General features: G+C 34.2%; 2 pseudogenes; both read right to left on the bottom strand.

Annotated features, from left to right (window-relative positions):
* Window positions 1-11,721: 11,721 nt before the first annotated feature.
* On the bottom strand, window positions 11,722-14,466 carry LOC113289828 (annotated as a pseudogene).
* LOC113291673 lies at window positions 14,414-16,621 on the bottom strand (annotated as a pseudogene).
* Between the last annotated feature and the right edge of the window lie 759 nt (window positions 16,622-17,380).

A 17,380-nucleotide genomic window follows, 5' to 3' on the forward strand; every position in this document is an offset into this window, starting at 1 on the left:
TTTTGTAGCTGTCCGAATATTCTGCAGTACTCCTCATAGTTAACATAATTATGGATCTCGTATATTGTTGGCATCATATGCGAAGAATATGGATATCAAGATATGCAAATATATCATTTAAGTTGTATGAGATGAAAAAGGAAACAATGAAATAATAGCTCAAATGACGTACATAAACTTCCTTTGATAATGAGTTCTGTTTAGCATCTAAAAAACAAAACCTAGCCATAACCTTTTTATTGTTTGATATTTTGGATTGGGTTAATATTCATTTTACAACCATAAATTATTAAGGTTATAGTTCATGATTTAATAAGAAAATGTGCCTATAAACAGAAGCGGACAACTATTTTAAGACATACCAAAACGGAATAGAGGAAAGATACAAAAAAAAAAGACAGAGCTTGTACTATCAATTATACTTCCTCAATTAACTGTAATACCAACTAGAGAAACCCCTGACTAGATCACTTATTCAACTTGTCAACACAAGGTCGGAGCCTTGAAAATAGCAAGTTCACTTTTAATTTATCAGTTGAACTTTCGAGTGCGAAAGCATTACGAATTTCATGTACGCTTAATGATATTGTCCATGAAACAACTTCATTTAGGGTTTACTAACTCATTAAAAAATGAAGTTCAGTAACTCATAACCTTCTCAAGAGTTAAACTACCTATAGTCATTAATTTTTAACCATCTTCCTTTTTGTCCTTGGGGGAATCATCAAATCCTTTATTTTGCATTTCAAAAGACAACTCTGCTGTTTTCATGTTGTTAAGAAACTCCGTTTCAAATATTACTGATTTAGTATTTGCATCATCAAATAATTCGGTTTCATTTTCTAGGATAGTATTTTTTCTTTGGGCGAACAAATATCACTCTCTACTATTGACTTATTTCTCTTGAGAAGTCCGAAATCAACATATTCACATCCGCGGAGAATTTGAAAATTCGTTTTTTTCTTGTTTAGAAACTCAGTATTAGTCTTCTCATTGCAAACCGATTCAAATTTATTTTCCAGAATTTCCTTATTTCATTGAGCGAACAAATATCATATTGTACCGTAAACTTTTTTTTTTTGAGAACCTCTAAATGGAATGAATCAACTCAACTTTCTTTCTCTTTTTTTTTTCTTCAATATTTTTCTTTTGCTCTGATGGAGGCGGGAGGAAACATAACCCGCGTGAAAAGAACCACGATCACTGGCCGTATGAATGATAATGATACACAACACATAATTTGTGGAAGCAAAGGCTTTGTAGTTCTTTTTTTATGCGTGGAATGGACATGGAAACATAGGTTTTTTTCTTCTTCAAATTATGTCATATAACTATTTTGTTAAAGTCTCTTGATGTGTATGTTGTCTCTTTGGTAAAGCTACGATTGTTGAGAGTCCCTATGTAACCCCTATAAACATTCCTGGCCTTGAATTTTAAGATTATTATCGGTGGATACATGACTTTCTTCTTTATTGTAGTTGTACTAGCATGATTAATCATCGCTAGCTAAGCAATGATTTCTGCATCACTTTTGATCATGAAACAAGTTATGGAAACGAGTGGCTTCCCTAAAATTCGAATAATTTATATTTCGAAAATACATGAAGACCAAATCTATATTTTAGAAATCAATTTCTTTCTGATTTATATTTTTATTATAATTATTTTTCTATACAATATTCGGAACCTATATTAATGCTTAAAGGAAAAATTTGAAATGTATTATATTATCATATGTTTGAATTTATTATTTGAGCATTAAGGGACCAAATTGAAACTAGAAAATTACTCCCTCCGTTTTCAAATAATAGACTTGTTTGTGTATAAATTTGCACACAAACCTGCCTATTTTTTAGAAACAGCGGGAATATATTATTTTAATGAGATTATTATATTAAAGAAGTGATAATTTAATAGGCCACAACCTATGAGCAATTTTTCTAAATTATAAACCTTTCAAAATACTGTAACAAGCTTTTGCATTGGGAAGTTTCTTCCATCATTTTAAGTCTGCATTGATTTGTGTATATTATGTTTACCAATGCCTCTTAAAGGCAAAATATTTCGCATATTTTGCCTCCAACACTATAAAAACAAATAAAATTAGCAAAGATTTCATTATTTTTTCTCATATGTTCGGTATTTTCGCGGCGTCTATATAATGTGTTTTTAATTGTTTCGTATTGTATTTCACAATTCAGCAAAAAGGGTTTTTCTCTTAAAGATGATCAAAATGTTTTTTATGGATTCTCTACTGATCTCCTGTCACATCGCATGAGCAATTTAAGCCTCCTTGCCCAACAAAAACTTATGGTTAAGATGGAATCAACTATCAACTAATTGTCTAGGTTTTGGATTAACCAAATTTGTGTGCCTCTAGTAGCTTTGTGCCACTTTAAAGAAGAGGTGGGCTTGGTTTGGGAGTGGCCGTGCTACTTGGGCTCTATTCTATCGATTCTACGACCAATAAAACGAAATAAAACCAACTTAGGGTTAGAGTTTATGAAGAGGCTCTCTTTCTTATTCGGAGAGAGACTAGTTTTAAGGTTTTCGTGAAGAACAACATCCGTGGTTCTTAAGTAAGATTTCTTCATCTTCAGCCGTGGTTCTAGAAGAACAGCAGCCGTGGTTCTTAAGTAAGATTTCTTCATCTTCAGCCGTGGTTCTAGATCTCACTATTCAGACTGTTAGTCTTCAATCTTTATTTTTTTTCCTTAGAAATCATTTTAGGGTTTATCATTCAATTTTACTTGTTATCTCGATCTCAAATCTTACATGGGTTTACTCAATAAATACTTTTTATTATCTTTTATTTTTTTAACACAGTTGATTTGCAAAAATTTAAATATTATTTTTTTGATATTCTTTTATTTTATTTCAAGTTGGTGCAAGCGCTTGCACATATACTCTAGATCCATTTCTTTTTCTTATGTAGAACAACTCTAGTACTTCTAGAATCTTCTCAACTTGTCTATCAAGTTAAACACTTCTTGTTTTAGTCTTATGCTATTACTGTTTTTAGAGTCTTTCTCTTTTTAGTCTTTTACTCACGCCTATATATACAGGCTTCTTTCGTTTATTGTTTACACACTATTATTATCAAATTATTGAATACAACTCAGTTTGAGTAATCTTTATCTTTTCTCAGCAAAGCTTATTAACTTTCATCTGTTTTCTCACCTCTTTTGACTATTCTCATCTCCAGCAAACTTCGTTTTGCTTTCTTCTTACAAGTGCTACATTAAGTGGCATCGAGCCAACGTTTTGAGATTTTTATCTCAAAACAGATCCTTAATCGCTTCCGCTACATAAACCCTAATACAAAAAAATATATATATATAGTTAGTTTCAATGGGTGACCAAATCACAAGAGTAGAGTTTGCAAAAGCTACAAACAGGTTGGATCAACTCGACAAAAAACGTTGCAAGTATTCAGAGCATCTTAGAAGATATACAAAAAAAGTTGAATATCAAAGAAAAGTTTGATATTAAGAAAAATCCAGAAAGTGAAGAAAAATCTGATGCATAACACAAGTCGCAAGAAGAAGGAGAACATTCTAGGGCAAGAAATACTTCACGAGAAGAGAAGAAATATTATAACCATGAAACTCGCAGCTCAGAAGGAGTAAAAAAAAGTAATAGACAATATGACCGAGAACACTACCAGTCTTACAAAAAAATTGATAACTCCTAATATAGCAGTAGTGAAGACGATGCTGAAGACTATCTTGAAAGAAATTGGGCTGGATCAGAAAGGCGTACATGATCAAATCAAAACTCTTCTGGGTCTCTACCTGATTATAAGCCTATGGATGATTTTCCTACGTTCAGTGGTAGGTTTAAGATAGAATAGTTATTAGACTGGTTTTATGAAGTTGAATCTTTTTTCGATTATATGGATATACCAGAACGAATTCAAGTGAAGCTAGTAGCTTACAAACTCAAAGGAGGAGATGTTGCATGGTGGTCTAAAGTTGGTGAAGATCGCAAGAATTTTGGTAAACCGCCAGTAAAGTCTTGGAGAAGAATGAAGGATCTCATAAGAGATAAATTTTTGCCAAGAGACTACAAACAACAACTTTTTATTAAGCTTCAAACTTGTCTACAAGGTGCAAGGTTAGTAAACGAGTATGTTTCTGAATTTCCTAGTTTAATAGCACGTAATGAGCTTAATGAAACTGAAGAGCAACTTTTAGCAAGGTTTATTGAAGGTTTGAATCGAGTGATTCAATAAGGGATGACTCAAACAACCTACACCATGGTTGAAGCAATGCAACAAGCTGTCAGGGTTGAATGACGAGTTCTTAGTTCTACAAAATTTCCTCTTAAACAAAGTCCCAAATATCAAGGTAATTTCAGAATCTCTCCTTCATACAATAATTACAATGAGAGTTCTTATTATCAAGAGGATATCCCTAGTAGACAACAATTTTGATCTACCAATTTTACTAATTCTCCTGCACCAAAGAATCCTACACCTATTCTACCAATTCCGGCTGAGTTTCGGTCAGCGCAACCATCTCAAGCTACTACTTCCCTACCCAGTAATACCTCAAATACCCGATTCACAAATAAAAACCAAGCACCTTTTCCTCCTCCTCAGAAAATATCAAATCCTTATGCTAAGTTCAGAGGGGAAAAATGTGATAAGTGCCAAATGACAGGACATACTTCATCTGAATGCCGTCGAGTTCATGGTTTGGTACAGGGTAATCAAGAGGATTTATACAAGTATAATGGTTTAGTTCAAGATACTACAAGTACGATATACGTGATGTTCATAATTGTTTTGAGAAAACATATACTGTTTATAAGAATGAGAAGAATTTTTTTTAATTCCTTCAAAGTCTAACTCAGTTTATAAGGAACACAGTGATGGGAAACTAGTGCTTTGGTGGCTTCTATTATCAAGTCATTACATTCTCGAACACTAAATTTACATGAAGATTTATAACCTGAAGTGGACATTCCAGCAAGGATACAACCATTGCTTCAACAGTACCAAGATCTATTTCCAAAGGAATTACCAACAAAATTACCTCCTTTGAGAGATCTTCAATACCAAATTGATTTCACACCAGGGTATCATTTGCCAAATTTGGTTCATTATCGTTTGAGTCCTACTGAGCATGAAATTCTCCAAGGTCAGGTAAATGAATTACTTCACAAAGGTCTTATCAGATTAAGTAAGAGCCCTTGTTCACGTCCAGCATTCTTAGCATCCAAGAATGCATTGATTGTAGACCTATTAATAAGATTACAATTCCGTAGCGATTTTCAATTCCAATACTTGATGATATGATTGACATGTTGGTTGGTGCAAAAATTTTCACTAAACTTGATTGAAGGGGTGGTTACCATCAGATTCGCATCCGAGTTGGTGATGAATGGAAAACAGCTTTTAAGACACGAGAAGGATTATATGAATGGCTGGTAATGCCTTTTGGATTGTCAAATGCTCCAAGTACCGTCATGCTTTTAATGAATCAGGTTCTTCAACCCTTCTTTGGACATTTTGTTATTGTTTATTTTGATGACATCTTAATAAACAGCCGAAATGAAGATGAACACATTGAACATATTTTAAGGGTTTTAGAAACACTTGCTAATAATAAGTCATATGCAAACCTGAAGAAATGTACGTTCCTCTCCAACAAAGTTACATTTTTGGGTTATGTCATTTCTGATGCCGGTATTGCAGTTAATGAAACTAAGGTGAAAGCAATTAAAGAGTGGCCTACACCAACGTGTATTAAAAATGTTAGGAGTTTTCATGGCCTTGCATAATTTTATAGACGTTTTGTGAAGAATTTTAGTTCGATTGCTGCAGGGCTTACAAACTGTTTAAAGGGTGAAAAAATTTTTTGGACAGAAGAGTCAGATAAGAGTTTCAATATTCTTAAAGAGAAGTTATGTAGTACACCTGTACTTGCTTGTGATGCTTCTATCGTTGGGATTGGTGTTGTTTTATCTCAAGAATGACATCCGGTTGCATTTCATAGTGAGAATAATTCTGATACAAGAAAAAAATGGTCTACATATGAACTTGAATTGATTGCTTTATTTCAAGCCTTGAAGCAGTGGAATCCTTATCTTATACATAAAGAATTTGTGGTCAATACAGATCACCAAGCTTTGAAATACCTCCAGACTTCAGCTAAGGTGAATAGAATACATGATAGATGGTTATCCACCATTAATAAATGCACATTCTCTATTTGACATAAAAGTGGAAAGCTAAATACAGTTGTTGATGCTTTAAGTCGACGTGCTCATCTTCTTGTTACTCTTAAAAACGAAAGTTTGTCTTTTGATTTTATCAAGGAAGTTTATCTAGATGATGAAGACTTTAAAGATATTTGGAAAACCTGTGGAACAAAAAATGGTGGTGAAGCTGGATTTTTGATACAAGATGATTTTCTTTTTAAAGATAATCGTCTATGTATTCCTCAAGGTTCATTGAGACTTCATTTGATGCAAGAATTACATGGCAGTGGTCTTGGTGGTCATTTTGGTAAAGATAAGACAATTTCCTTGGTTGAAGAAAGATATTTTTGGCCTTCTTTAAAACGATATGTTCAGAAATTTGTTCAAAAGTGCATGGTTTTTCAGCGTTCTAAAGGTACGATTCAAAACACTGGTCTTTATACTCATTTACCCATTCCTGAAGCTCCCTGGGTTGATGTTAGTATGGACTTTATTTTGGGACTACCTCGTACAACTAAAGGGCATGATTCTGTTATGGTTGTCGTGGATAGGTATTCCAAGATGTCACATTATGTTGCATCTAAAAAAAAAACAGATGCGTCAAACATAGCTTATTTGTTTTTCAAGGAAATAGTACGTCTACGTGGTGTACCTAAAACAATAACGTCTGATAGAGACACTAAATTCCTAAGATATTTTTGGAAATCTCTTTGGATGAGACTCGGTACTAAACTGCAGTATAGTACAACTTCTCATCCACAGAATGATGGACAAACGAAGGTTGTTAATCGTTCACTTGGAAATTTGATTCGAGCAAAGATAGCTGACAACAAAGAGAAACAATGGGATGTTTTTCTGTCTCACATGGAGTTTGCGTTCAATACTTATATTAATCGATCAACAGGAAAGACACAATTCAAGATTGTTTATTCTAAAGTACCAAATCATGTACTTGATTTAGTGGTTCTGCCAAAGATTTCAAAGGCTAATGTTCAAGATGAAAAGATGGTAGACAAAGCTGTTCAAATTCATCAAGAAGTAAAGACAAAGCTTGAAGTTTCCAATGCCAAATATAAAGAGACTGAAGATCAACACAGGAGACTTAAACTTTTTCAAGAAGGAGATTTGGTTATGATTCATCTTCGTAAAGAATGTTTCCCTACAGGTACATACAACAAGACTAAGATGAAGAAATATGGTCCTTTCAGGATTTTGAAAAAGATAAGTGATAATGCTTATATAATTGATCTTCCTTCCGATTGGAATATCTCTAACATTTTCAATGTTCAAGAGATTTTTACTTTTCATGGAGACGTTTGAGCAACTCGTGGACGAGTTCTTTCAAGAGGGAGGGACTGATGTAGAATATATCTAGTTCTTATAGAATCTTCTCAACTTGTTTATCAAGTTAAACACTTCCTGTTTTAGTCCTATGCTATAACTGTTTTTAGAGTCTTTCTCTTTTTAGTCTTTTGCTCACGCCTATATATATATACATGCTTCTTTCGTTTATTGTTTACACACTATTATTATCAAACTATTGAATACAACTCATTTTGAGTAATCTTTATCTTTTCTCAGCAAAGCTTATTAACTTTCATATGTTTTCTCACCTCTTTCGACTATTCTCATCTCCAGCAAACTCCGTTTTGCTTTCTTCTTACAAGTGCTACATTATTTTCTCTCTCTTTTTTAATTATATCCTAAATGCAAAAGCTTAAAATTTCATTTATTATCTTCTATTTTTTTAACACATTTCAAGTTGATGCAAGTGCTTGCACTATATATATATATATATATATATATATATACATATATATCATATGATACGATCAAACTTTTTTGGTTTTGTTATTTGTTGAAATCAACAGTTCCGTTGATGGCTAAAGTGTTTCAGATTATGATTGTTGTTCAATTTAATTTGCAATCAACATTTTTCAAGAATTGGTTTTGATGGGATAAATTTTTTATAGAACTCTAAAAATCTCTATATTTGTTATGTTTGGTTGTTATATAATTCTCTAGAAATCTTGTTTTCATAACTTTTTAGAACTCTACAAATCTCTACAAGAATTATACCAACTCTACAAAACTCTGTAAGTATTTTTCCAACTCCGTAGAACTCTCTAAAAATTGCTATTTTTATGACTCTTTTTAAATCCATACAAATCTACAAAAGTATTTATTGAGTAAACCCCCGTTAATCTGTGTAGAACTTGTTACGCAATCTCAAATGAAACTTTCGAAATCTGTAATGTGTGTAGAAATTGTTTTTGAAGGTTAGTTTATGTTTAGATTGATAGATGTGGATAGTCTTGATTTTCGAAATAGATGCAGATATGCTTGGTTGATTTATTCAACGGCTCACTACTGTTAAAATCTGCTATTTAGATTGATAGATATAAGGGTTTTTGGTTGGTGTTGATATCTATTCTGTTGTGGATTTACAGGAAAACAACTCTATTTGAGTTAGTGTTAATAATCTAATTAGATAATGATTAGATTAATAATTATAATTAGCAACAAAAAAAAAATCAGATTAATAAGTTTTTTCTTTGTACAATTAGTGATCAGATTATGTGTTATATTTTGGTGGGACGAAAAAGTAGAAAAAACAAAGAAATTTTTGATATTTTCTTCAAACTAAAACCTTATATTTGATTCACCAAACCAATTTCCTTTTTGTTTCTCAATTGATGAAAGTACGTAAAAAGATCAAACTTTTTAGCTTTTCAGAGAGGTTAACGGTTGAGTTTTTTTCCTTAAGAGGGATTGGTACAATTTGATGAAGTTGACTTCGAATTCAGAGACTTAGAATGACAAGGAATGATTGGATGGTTATGTTTGAGCTTAAAGGAGGATGGTATCATATTAAGCTCAAACATGGTGATTGAAGAGTTTGTGGTAGAAACTTAGAAATCATACAAAGTGTAGACATAAATAATTTACTTGAGAATCACCCATGATAAATCTAATACCTCTGCCAGGGTAAATCTTTGCACCACTGAATCGACAAAGTTCAGTCCTGTAAATCCACAACAGTATAAATATCAACACCAACTTCACCAACCAAAAACCCTTATCTCTATCAATCTAAATAACAGATTCTAACAGTAGTGAGCAATTGAAAACAAATCAATCAAGCATATACACATCTATTACTCATCAACCCTAATTCGAAAATCAAGACTATCCACATCTATCAATCTAAACATAGACTAACCTTCAAAAACAATATACAACAATTTCTACACAGATTTCATTTGAGATTACATAACAAGTTCTACACAGATTAAGATTTCCACAGTTTTGTTTGAGATCGAGATAACAAGTAAAATAGAACGATAAACCCTAAAATGATTTTTGAAAGATTGAATACCAACAATCTGAATAGTGAGATCTAGCATTAATATTAATGGAGAAGAATTTATAGATAATGATGAAGAAATCTTACTTCAGAACCATGGATGTTGTTCTTCATGAAAGCCCTAAAACTAGTCTCTTTCTCTCTCTCTCTCCCCGCATAAGGGGCTAACAAGAGGTTTGTAAAAAGAAAGAGAACCTCATCTAATACATTTTGAGTTAACGAAAAGGAATACCTACCAAGCAACAAACTCATCACTCAAATGGACCATTACAGTAAAAAACTCAACAAATAACAACAAAGGTAATACATTATACACAAATACATTACCTGAGAATCATTAGTAACACTTTGATTTTCACACTTTCACCATCATTTTGTTTTCCTCTGATATAAAACCCAATCCGTAATTGGAAGATAATACTTAAGGAAATGCAACCCTTACAAATCTCTACATACAAACCAAATTACTTGAAGGATATTGTGCCTACTAGAGCTAGAATTGCTAGCGATAAAACTGGAATTGAGTTGCATTGCTGTTTTAGTAATCGTAGTATGGAATATGTTGACATCTGTTCTGTGATTGTAGTTATGCTAGATCAATTTGGTTTGCACTAGGTACTAACATCACTGATATTTTACAATCTTTTAATTTCTTACTTGATTGGGTTGAAAGTTAGTCTCGTAATAATAATCTGAATCAGAATAATCACGTTGTGTTACATTTGCATACTTATGTGTCCAATTTGGTGCATTTGGAAAGATATGTGCAATATGTTATTTCAGAGTACCAAACCAAATCCACATGCTACTATTATAAGAAATTAGAGTTTAGTCAACCAATGTAATATCTCTGTTGCTTATCTCAGAACTAACCATATTCCTATTTTGCAGTTGAAAGAATGGATTCCTCCTGAAGGATTATCTGAAAACCAATACGGATGCACCTTTTATATCTGAAACAGGCAAAGGTTCAATTGGACTAATTATCCGTGATTTTGCAGGAAAATGCCTAGGTGTTAAAGGTATGACTAATGTGGATGCTGCATTTGGAGCTGAACAATTTGAATGTAAAGCTTTATGGATAGTTGTGGAATGGATGGAGTCTCTAAGATTTACGCGAGCTATTTTTCAAATGGCCTATGAAACTGTAATGAAATCACTTCATAGTGATGATTTGCATGTACACTGGTTCAATCAAACTTTAATTCTTTTAGTTAAAAAAAAGTTTCAAGCCAATAAACTAAGGTTGTGTAAGTTAATTCATAGGTCTGTAATAGTGTTCCCCATAATCTAGCCAAAAAAGCTAGAATTGAACAACCTCTTTCTTTCAATTTGATAATTACCCTCGTGACATTATTAAATGGGTGGAGGATGACTATGTATTCACTGGAGTTCTTAATTCATAAATTTTGTATTAGTATCAAGAGAAAAAAAATACAAACCAAAAATAATTGTGTTTCTGAAATATCAAATCTAACTATATACTAATCTTAATTTTAACGGTTAAAAATCCGCTTATTTTCGATGACTGATTTTCAAAGTACCGGATGGCATGTTATACGTCTCGGAATGTACTCATTTGTATTAGGAACGTAGAGATTTGTGAGGAACATATCCCAAAACACTAGCTTTAAATCAGTTACCTTACATTTAAGTTCTTTGAAGAAACAGGTTCCACTTTTGAGATAGTTTGAGAATAAAAGTATGAGGAAAATGAAATTAATTTTTGATCATAGAAGTAGCTATGAGATAGCAGACATTCTATCAAAGAAGGCAAGAAAGTAAGGATTACATAAACAAAGATGGAACCAAATGCCAAACTCCCTTCTCGCTTCTGTTTCTTTAGATCGATCATTTCAGCTGGATTTTCCTTTTTTGTTGCTGAGGATCAAGTTCCGATTGGGGAAACTCATGTCATTAAAATCCCTGAAACAAAATTCAAAAAATCATGCTTTGCATGAGGTCAAATTTTTGTTCGTAGTTGGTACCCAAAAAATTTGATGGTGCAAAGAAACACGTTAAGGCACAAAAGTAGAAATGATGACCAATGTGAGACTATACATTGTCTGGCCCATGTACTGCAAAGGGGCTTCTGTTATCCAACATTGATGAGTGATACCACCCATCAGTAACATTGACCGACACTTTCGGAAAGAGCTAAGGCCGGCTTTGGTATGCCAATCCCCTCGAATCCTTTGTAGGCAGCCTTTACGGCCACAAAATAACTTTCCTAGTTATTTCCTGAGTGGATCTTTTTGATCGCACCCCCTGTAAGCCAATTCTGCAGAAGAAAATTAGAGTGCTTTGTAGAGTAAACTAGAGAAAGAAACAACCCAGGAAACAAAATAACAAGCAAAGGGAAACTATTTGTATAATCAAAACATTCTCCAATATAGATGAAACCACTACAACCTGATAATATAGAGAATACCAGAAGTAGAATATAGCTGTGTCCACAAGTCACTGTGACTAACTAAGAATACAGTTTCGTTCCAGTGGTTTGAAAAAGAAAATGATAGTAAACTAGACAGAAGAAACCAACGGAAGGCAACAAAAGAGAATTCGTGGCACCAATAAGCTGGAATTGTTCTCAAGACAAATCTATTCTTGTGGTTCACTTCTTTTTCTTTGAGTTGGTTAATCTCTGGATTCCTTCCTTCAGTTGTGGTTTCAGATGTTCGGAGAATGAAGAAACAAAGGAGATCCATGAAAGGTGTTCTTTGTTTTCTGTTGACTATCTCTAACTAGATGAGTTGACTAGGAGTCGATGAAGTAGGAAGTGAGGAAGAGAGTAAAGGATTTGTCCAAAGCATAAATGCTTGTTCTAGATTTCTCAGGAACTATCTCCGCAAATATTGGACTGCATATAACATAGATGATAGATGTGAGACACCATCACTTGCTCAAGCAAATCAATTGCTGTGATAAATGTATAAACCCGTGCATTACTTAAGAAGTGACTCCAATTTATGCTAAACGTGATGTAATCGTGGAAGGACTTTTTGGCCATTTCAACATGCAATCGTTTATAGTAATGTGCGTTCATCAGCTAGGCGGCTTAGGCCACTCAAAGTTTAAGTAAGAAGTATCGGTAGGTGGTATTTTTATAAAGCCTAATTCAGTAGTTAATATTGAAACTTGGGATTTTCGGTAATAAGATTTGTTTTGAATCTGAAGCCTGCGTGGACTTGTTCTGAACAAGTGCCACCATACATTGGGCAAATATTGGTTCGATTGAGATTTGTTTCTCAGGACAGGAGTACTAAAAGCAAGCATGAAACTGTGATGAAAAGTCCCAAACTATGGAACCCCGGAAAAGGGAATCAGTCTTCTAATTTCAGAAAGTCAGAAAAATATATATGCTGGGTTAAATTTTCAGTTTGAAATTTTCAGAAATTAAGGTAAACATATCATGTTTTCCTTAATTTCTGAGTTTCTGTGGATCTGTCATTATAGCAGAAAAAAAAGACTGACTCATACCTATTTGTAGCCGCGGCGTTCCATGACGTGCACAGACCAATGATGAACAAAACGACACCATGTTTGAATGCGGTAGAGGGATCATCAGGTAATCCAAACATCAGAATCCATGCTAGTGGGATAAATGAACCAGCACTTATTTGAGATAAAATGATCCTGCCCGAGTTTGGGAGATGAACAGATAGTATATCTCCCATCTTTCCTCCAAAAAGTTCCCCAATAAACTGTGTGCATACCCCAAAGAAAGGCTGTTTCTTTGTGGGTGAAGCCAATAAGTTCTAACCACATAGGTGCAAATGACAAAGCGGACCATGGAAATGTGCCACTAACACCCTGTGCTATTAGAATATGGAAGGAGGGGATTTTCGTCACGAACTTTGCTTCTTGAAAATAATTCCTTCAACTCTAATGATAATGATTCTGCTGGGCTAGATTCCACATTCAGACAGTTTTTCTCCACAAACAGAGGATCTTTAGCATACAATCGCACAAAAATTCCGACAATGATACTTAAAATTCTCCAACCAACAACACCCATGAATGATTTGGAAGCTAGAAGAACAGACATCATGCCACCTAGAATTGACCCAATATTTCCTGTTAGTTGAAGCCATCCAAAAGCTACACCCCGATTATGATTCTCTATTGAATCAACAACAAGGGATTGAATGGCTGGTATAACCGTAGCTAGTAAAATACCATTCAGACCACGTGAAACAACCACCTGAATATCAAAAAGAAGGTCTATAAACTTTAACAATCGCTGTTTTGGAAGTCAAGTGCACTAAATGAAAAAAAAAAAAAAGTCAATCTATTCCCTTTCCAGGAAATTATTTATGATTAGACTGATGTATGCAGAATCTTGCATAGAGAGTGAAATTTAAACATTGCCCAAACAGGCATTGAGTGGGCACACCATAAGCCAGTACTTAAAAACAGTAACACGTAGTTTAACAGTAACGGACAGAAGACAGCAAAAAACCATTTCTTTTGGATCTAAATTTAAAAAAGAAGTCAAACTGAAATCAAAAATTCACAACATTAGAATCAAGAGTCTTCCTGTGGAATCAATACAAAAACTAAACAAGCAAATGAAATTATTGAATCATCTAGAGAGGGTATACCTGAAAGAAAGTGGAAGAGATGCCAACTAAGAAAGTAGCAGCAACCCATAAAAAGGCACCAAGAGCAATAACATGAGTACAATTATGACGAACCGCGAGATACATAGCTAACGGATAACACAGAGTCTGAACAATGGAACGGAAAAGAGTTAATGATCCTAAAAGAGTTGGATCAGTATGTAAAGTTGCTCCTACTTCTTTATAAACACCAGGCAGTAATGATTCATCTGCTCTTTCCATTATTCCTGCTAAATTCACTCACACTAATGTTAACGTTTCTGATTTCATCTTTAACTCTCTATCTCCTGGTTTCAGAGGTTTAGATAGAGGCGAAAGAGAGGAGATTCAAGAAGGGTACTTTTGCTTTCAGTTATGGGATGAGTTGACTCACAGTTATGGATAAGAACTGAGGAAGAGTGTGAAAAGAAAGGAGATCCATGAAAAGTGTTCTTGTTTTCAATGTTTTGTGTTGACTTTCAGTGATAGGATGAGTTTGACTGGGAGCTGATGAAGATTGAAGAAAGTGATAGTGGGATGGCCTGGATTCTAGGGGATGTTTGGCTGGTGGTGTAACAAGAATTATATTCCAGAATCTTTGGGATAAAAAACAGGCCCAGAGAAGCAATTGATTTAAGGAATTTGAGTGTATATCTTTCTCTGTACACAAGCTTTTCTGCAAGTCTTCAATGGTACAAAAAGTCGAAAACATAGTCTTTCAAAATCTTTCAATTCTGTCAATTGCACAAAGAGCTGATCAACATTTTTCATCCACATCATCAGTTGCATCATCATCGTCATCACCATCACAAGCCGCTTTATCTATATGTTTGGAACTATTGTTTTGATTCCGCTGCACCATCAAGAAGATACGGAAGCTCTAAAAGCTGCTATAGAGATACTGTTTAAGGGTTTCTGGATTGCACAGATAAGGAACCCCTAGACATCATATGGTTGGGATTGTAGGGAGGGACAATCTGCACAAAATCAAAAGGGTTGGGACCTCTAGTTGCCAGATTACTCTTAATCATCTCGAGATCTTGCCTGTCAAGCTGTACCCTCCCCAACCATGTGATATATCTGGTTAAAGGAAATATAGGATTGAATTTCCTTGTAATTGCAAGCCATTCTTCATCATACTAAATCTGCAGAAATTTGCATCCTGGGAGGCACTTAACAAGTGCAAGAAACTCTGTAACTGAGCCACTCTCCCCATGCCCGACCGATGCTGCAAATGTGCAATGCAGATGATCTGAAAACCAATAAGGAGGCTTCAATTTCTCTAGCAGATTCTGCAGCTTTACTTCCCAAGGTATTTTCTTGAATCTCTTTCTTAACAGGCCAATCATGTGAGAGGCCAATCATGTGAAATGAACCAGCTGCTGCATAGTCAATCATGTATTTTCTTGAACATCTTTCTTGAAATGAACCAGTTGCTGCATAGTCGATACCAACAGGCCAATCATGTGAGAGGAAAATATCGGTAGGTTCTTCAACTTGCTTGAGCTTGTAGACATCGTACTCATGCAAATGATAGATAGATCGAGTATCATTCTCGTTATAAGGAGGCCTTTCGTAATGCCCCAAGTGGTAATGGTGTGCATTGTAACTTCCAGATAGTCCACCATTGTGCGTCAAGGTTTTCAATCTCCCTATCAGCAGTTCAACCTCTAATTCCAGTTTATCTTTGGCATCCAATTTCTTCTCCTCTTCAATTCTTTCTCTAAGACGAGCTTCCTTCACTCTCTGAGACCACAATCCACACAGAGATGATCAAGTACATGATTATCTACACTGAACATGTTACTTATACTTGAACCTAAAGATTACAATAGTATATACCTTTTGTTCTTCAGCAATCCTCAATATATTATTGTCTGATTTACTTTGTTCCAATTCTGCCATTTCGAGTTTACTGTTTCTCATCGCATTCTGAAGACATAAGAAGAATGTTGTCAAACAACTTCATCAATGTATCATGCAGAGATGCTATCTCTATATTCATTACAAGTACAGTCCTTGCACAGTATAACCTAGGTATACCAGTTGCTCGGCATGTAAAATACAAATGAGTGATGGAGAATGTTATCAATTGCGATTTTTCTGTATCCTCGTAAAATCAAATTATGTAACTTAGGTATGTAATTGTAACAACTAGTTTATATTATGGAATTTAGCCCTTTCACGCCAACTGGAGATATCATTTAGGTACTTGTTTCTTGCTTCTAGTTGTGCTAATAGGGGTTTTACCATTAGACTAATAAGGAGACGTTACCTTTCGTTTCTCTTCAATAAGTTTCTCTCTATCACTTTCGCTTTGTGCCTTAAATTTCTCCATCTCTTCTCTCTGCAACTTGAGCTCTTCCTTTTGAGATTTCATTCTCGATTTGAGTTCCTCACGCTCATTAGACATCTTCTCCAAATGATCCTTATGATCTTGTTGCATCTTTAATGTCTCTGAAGAAATACAACAGAGCATTGAATCAGTAACCACGACAACTAAAATTACTGTTGTAATTCATACAATACGTTATCACTTAAAATTTATGAGTTTGTACTTCAATTTCTTAAAAATCAGATTAACATCTTATCAGAAACCAGCTCGAATGAACCCAGGAATACCATCAAAAAGCTACATTATGTGCGTGTTTTATGTAGCTCATCAAAACTCCAGGTTCTCTAGGCAAAGGGTTAATGTAATTGAAACTAGCATCTTATCAAACAACATTAAAAGGATAACCAACTGCATACCTTCGTTGTATTTTTTATTTAGCGTATCATGTTGAGATGCCAAGTTCTTGAGAGAATAGCTTGTCTCATTGTATTGAAGCTGAACTTGTTCCAAATTCTTATTATTTTCATCGACGGTCCAAATGCACCAAATTTGTTACCAATTGTTTGTTCTTCCTCAAATCTATTCTCAGAAGGGACATGAACTATCAAGATGTTACAAGTACAAACATCAAGTAAGGCACGCCAACAAACTTCAACGAAGAGCAAATCATTTAGCAAGAAAGTTTAAACTTTTCCAGAAGACTGCTGAGGTATGTAGGATTTTATCTTCGTTTAAGAAGCCAGTTTCCAAAGACAAAACAAGACCATTTGAGAAGAAAGTATGGTCGAATCGTTTTGATAGATAGAAGTCTGAAGATTCCTTTCAAGAGGAAAATGGTGGACAAATTGTTGTTCACCACAGCACAAATTA

The sequence above is a fragment of the Papaver somniferum genome, chromosome 6 (assembly GCF_003573695.1).
Source record: "Papaver somniferum cultivar HN1 chromosome 6, ASM357369v1, whole genome shotgun sequence".
In the NCBI taxonomy this organism is placed as follows: Eukaryota; Viridiplantae; Streptophyta; class Magnoliopsida; order Ranunculales; family Papaveraceae; genus Papaver; species Papaver somniferum.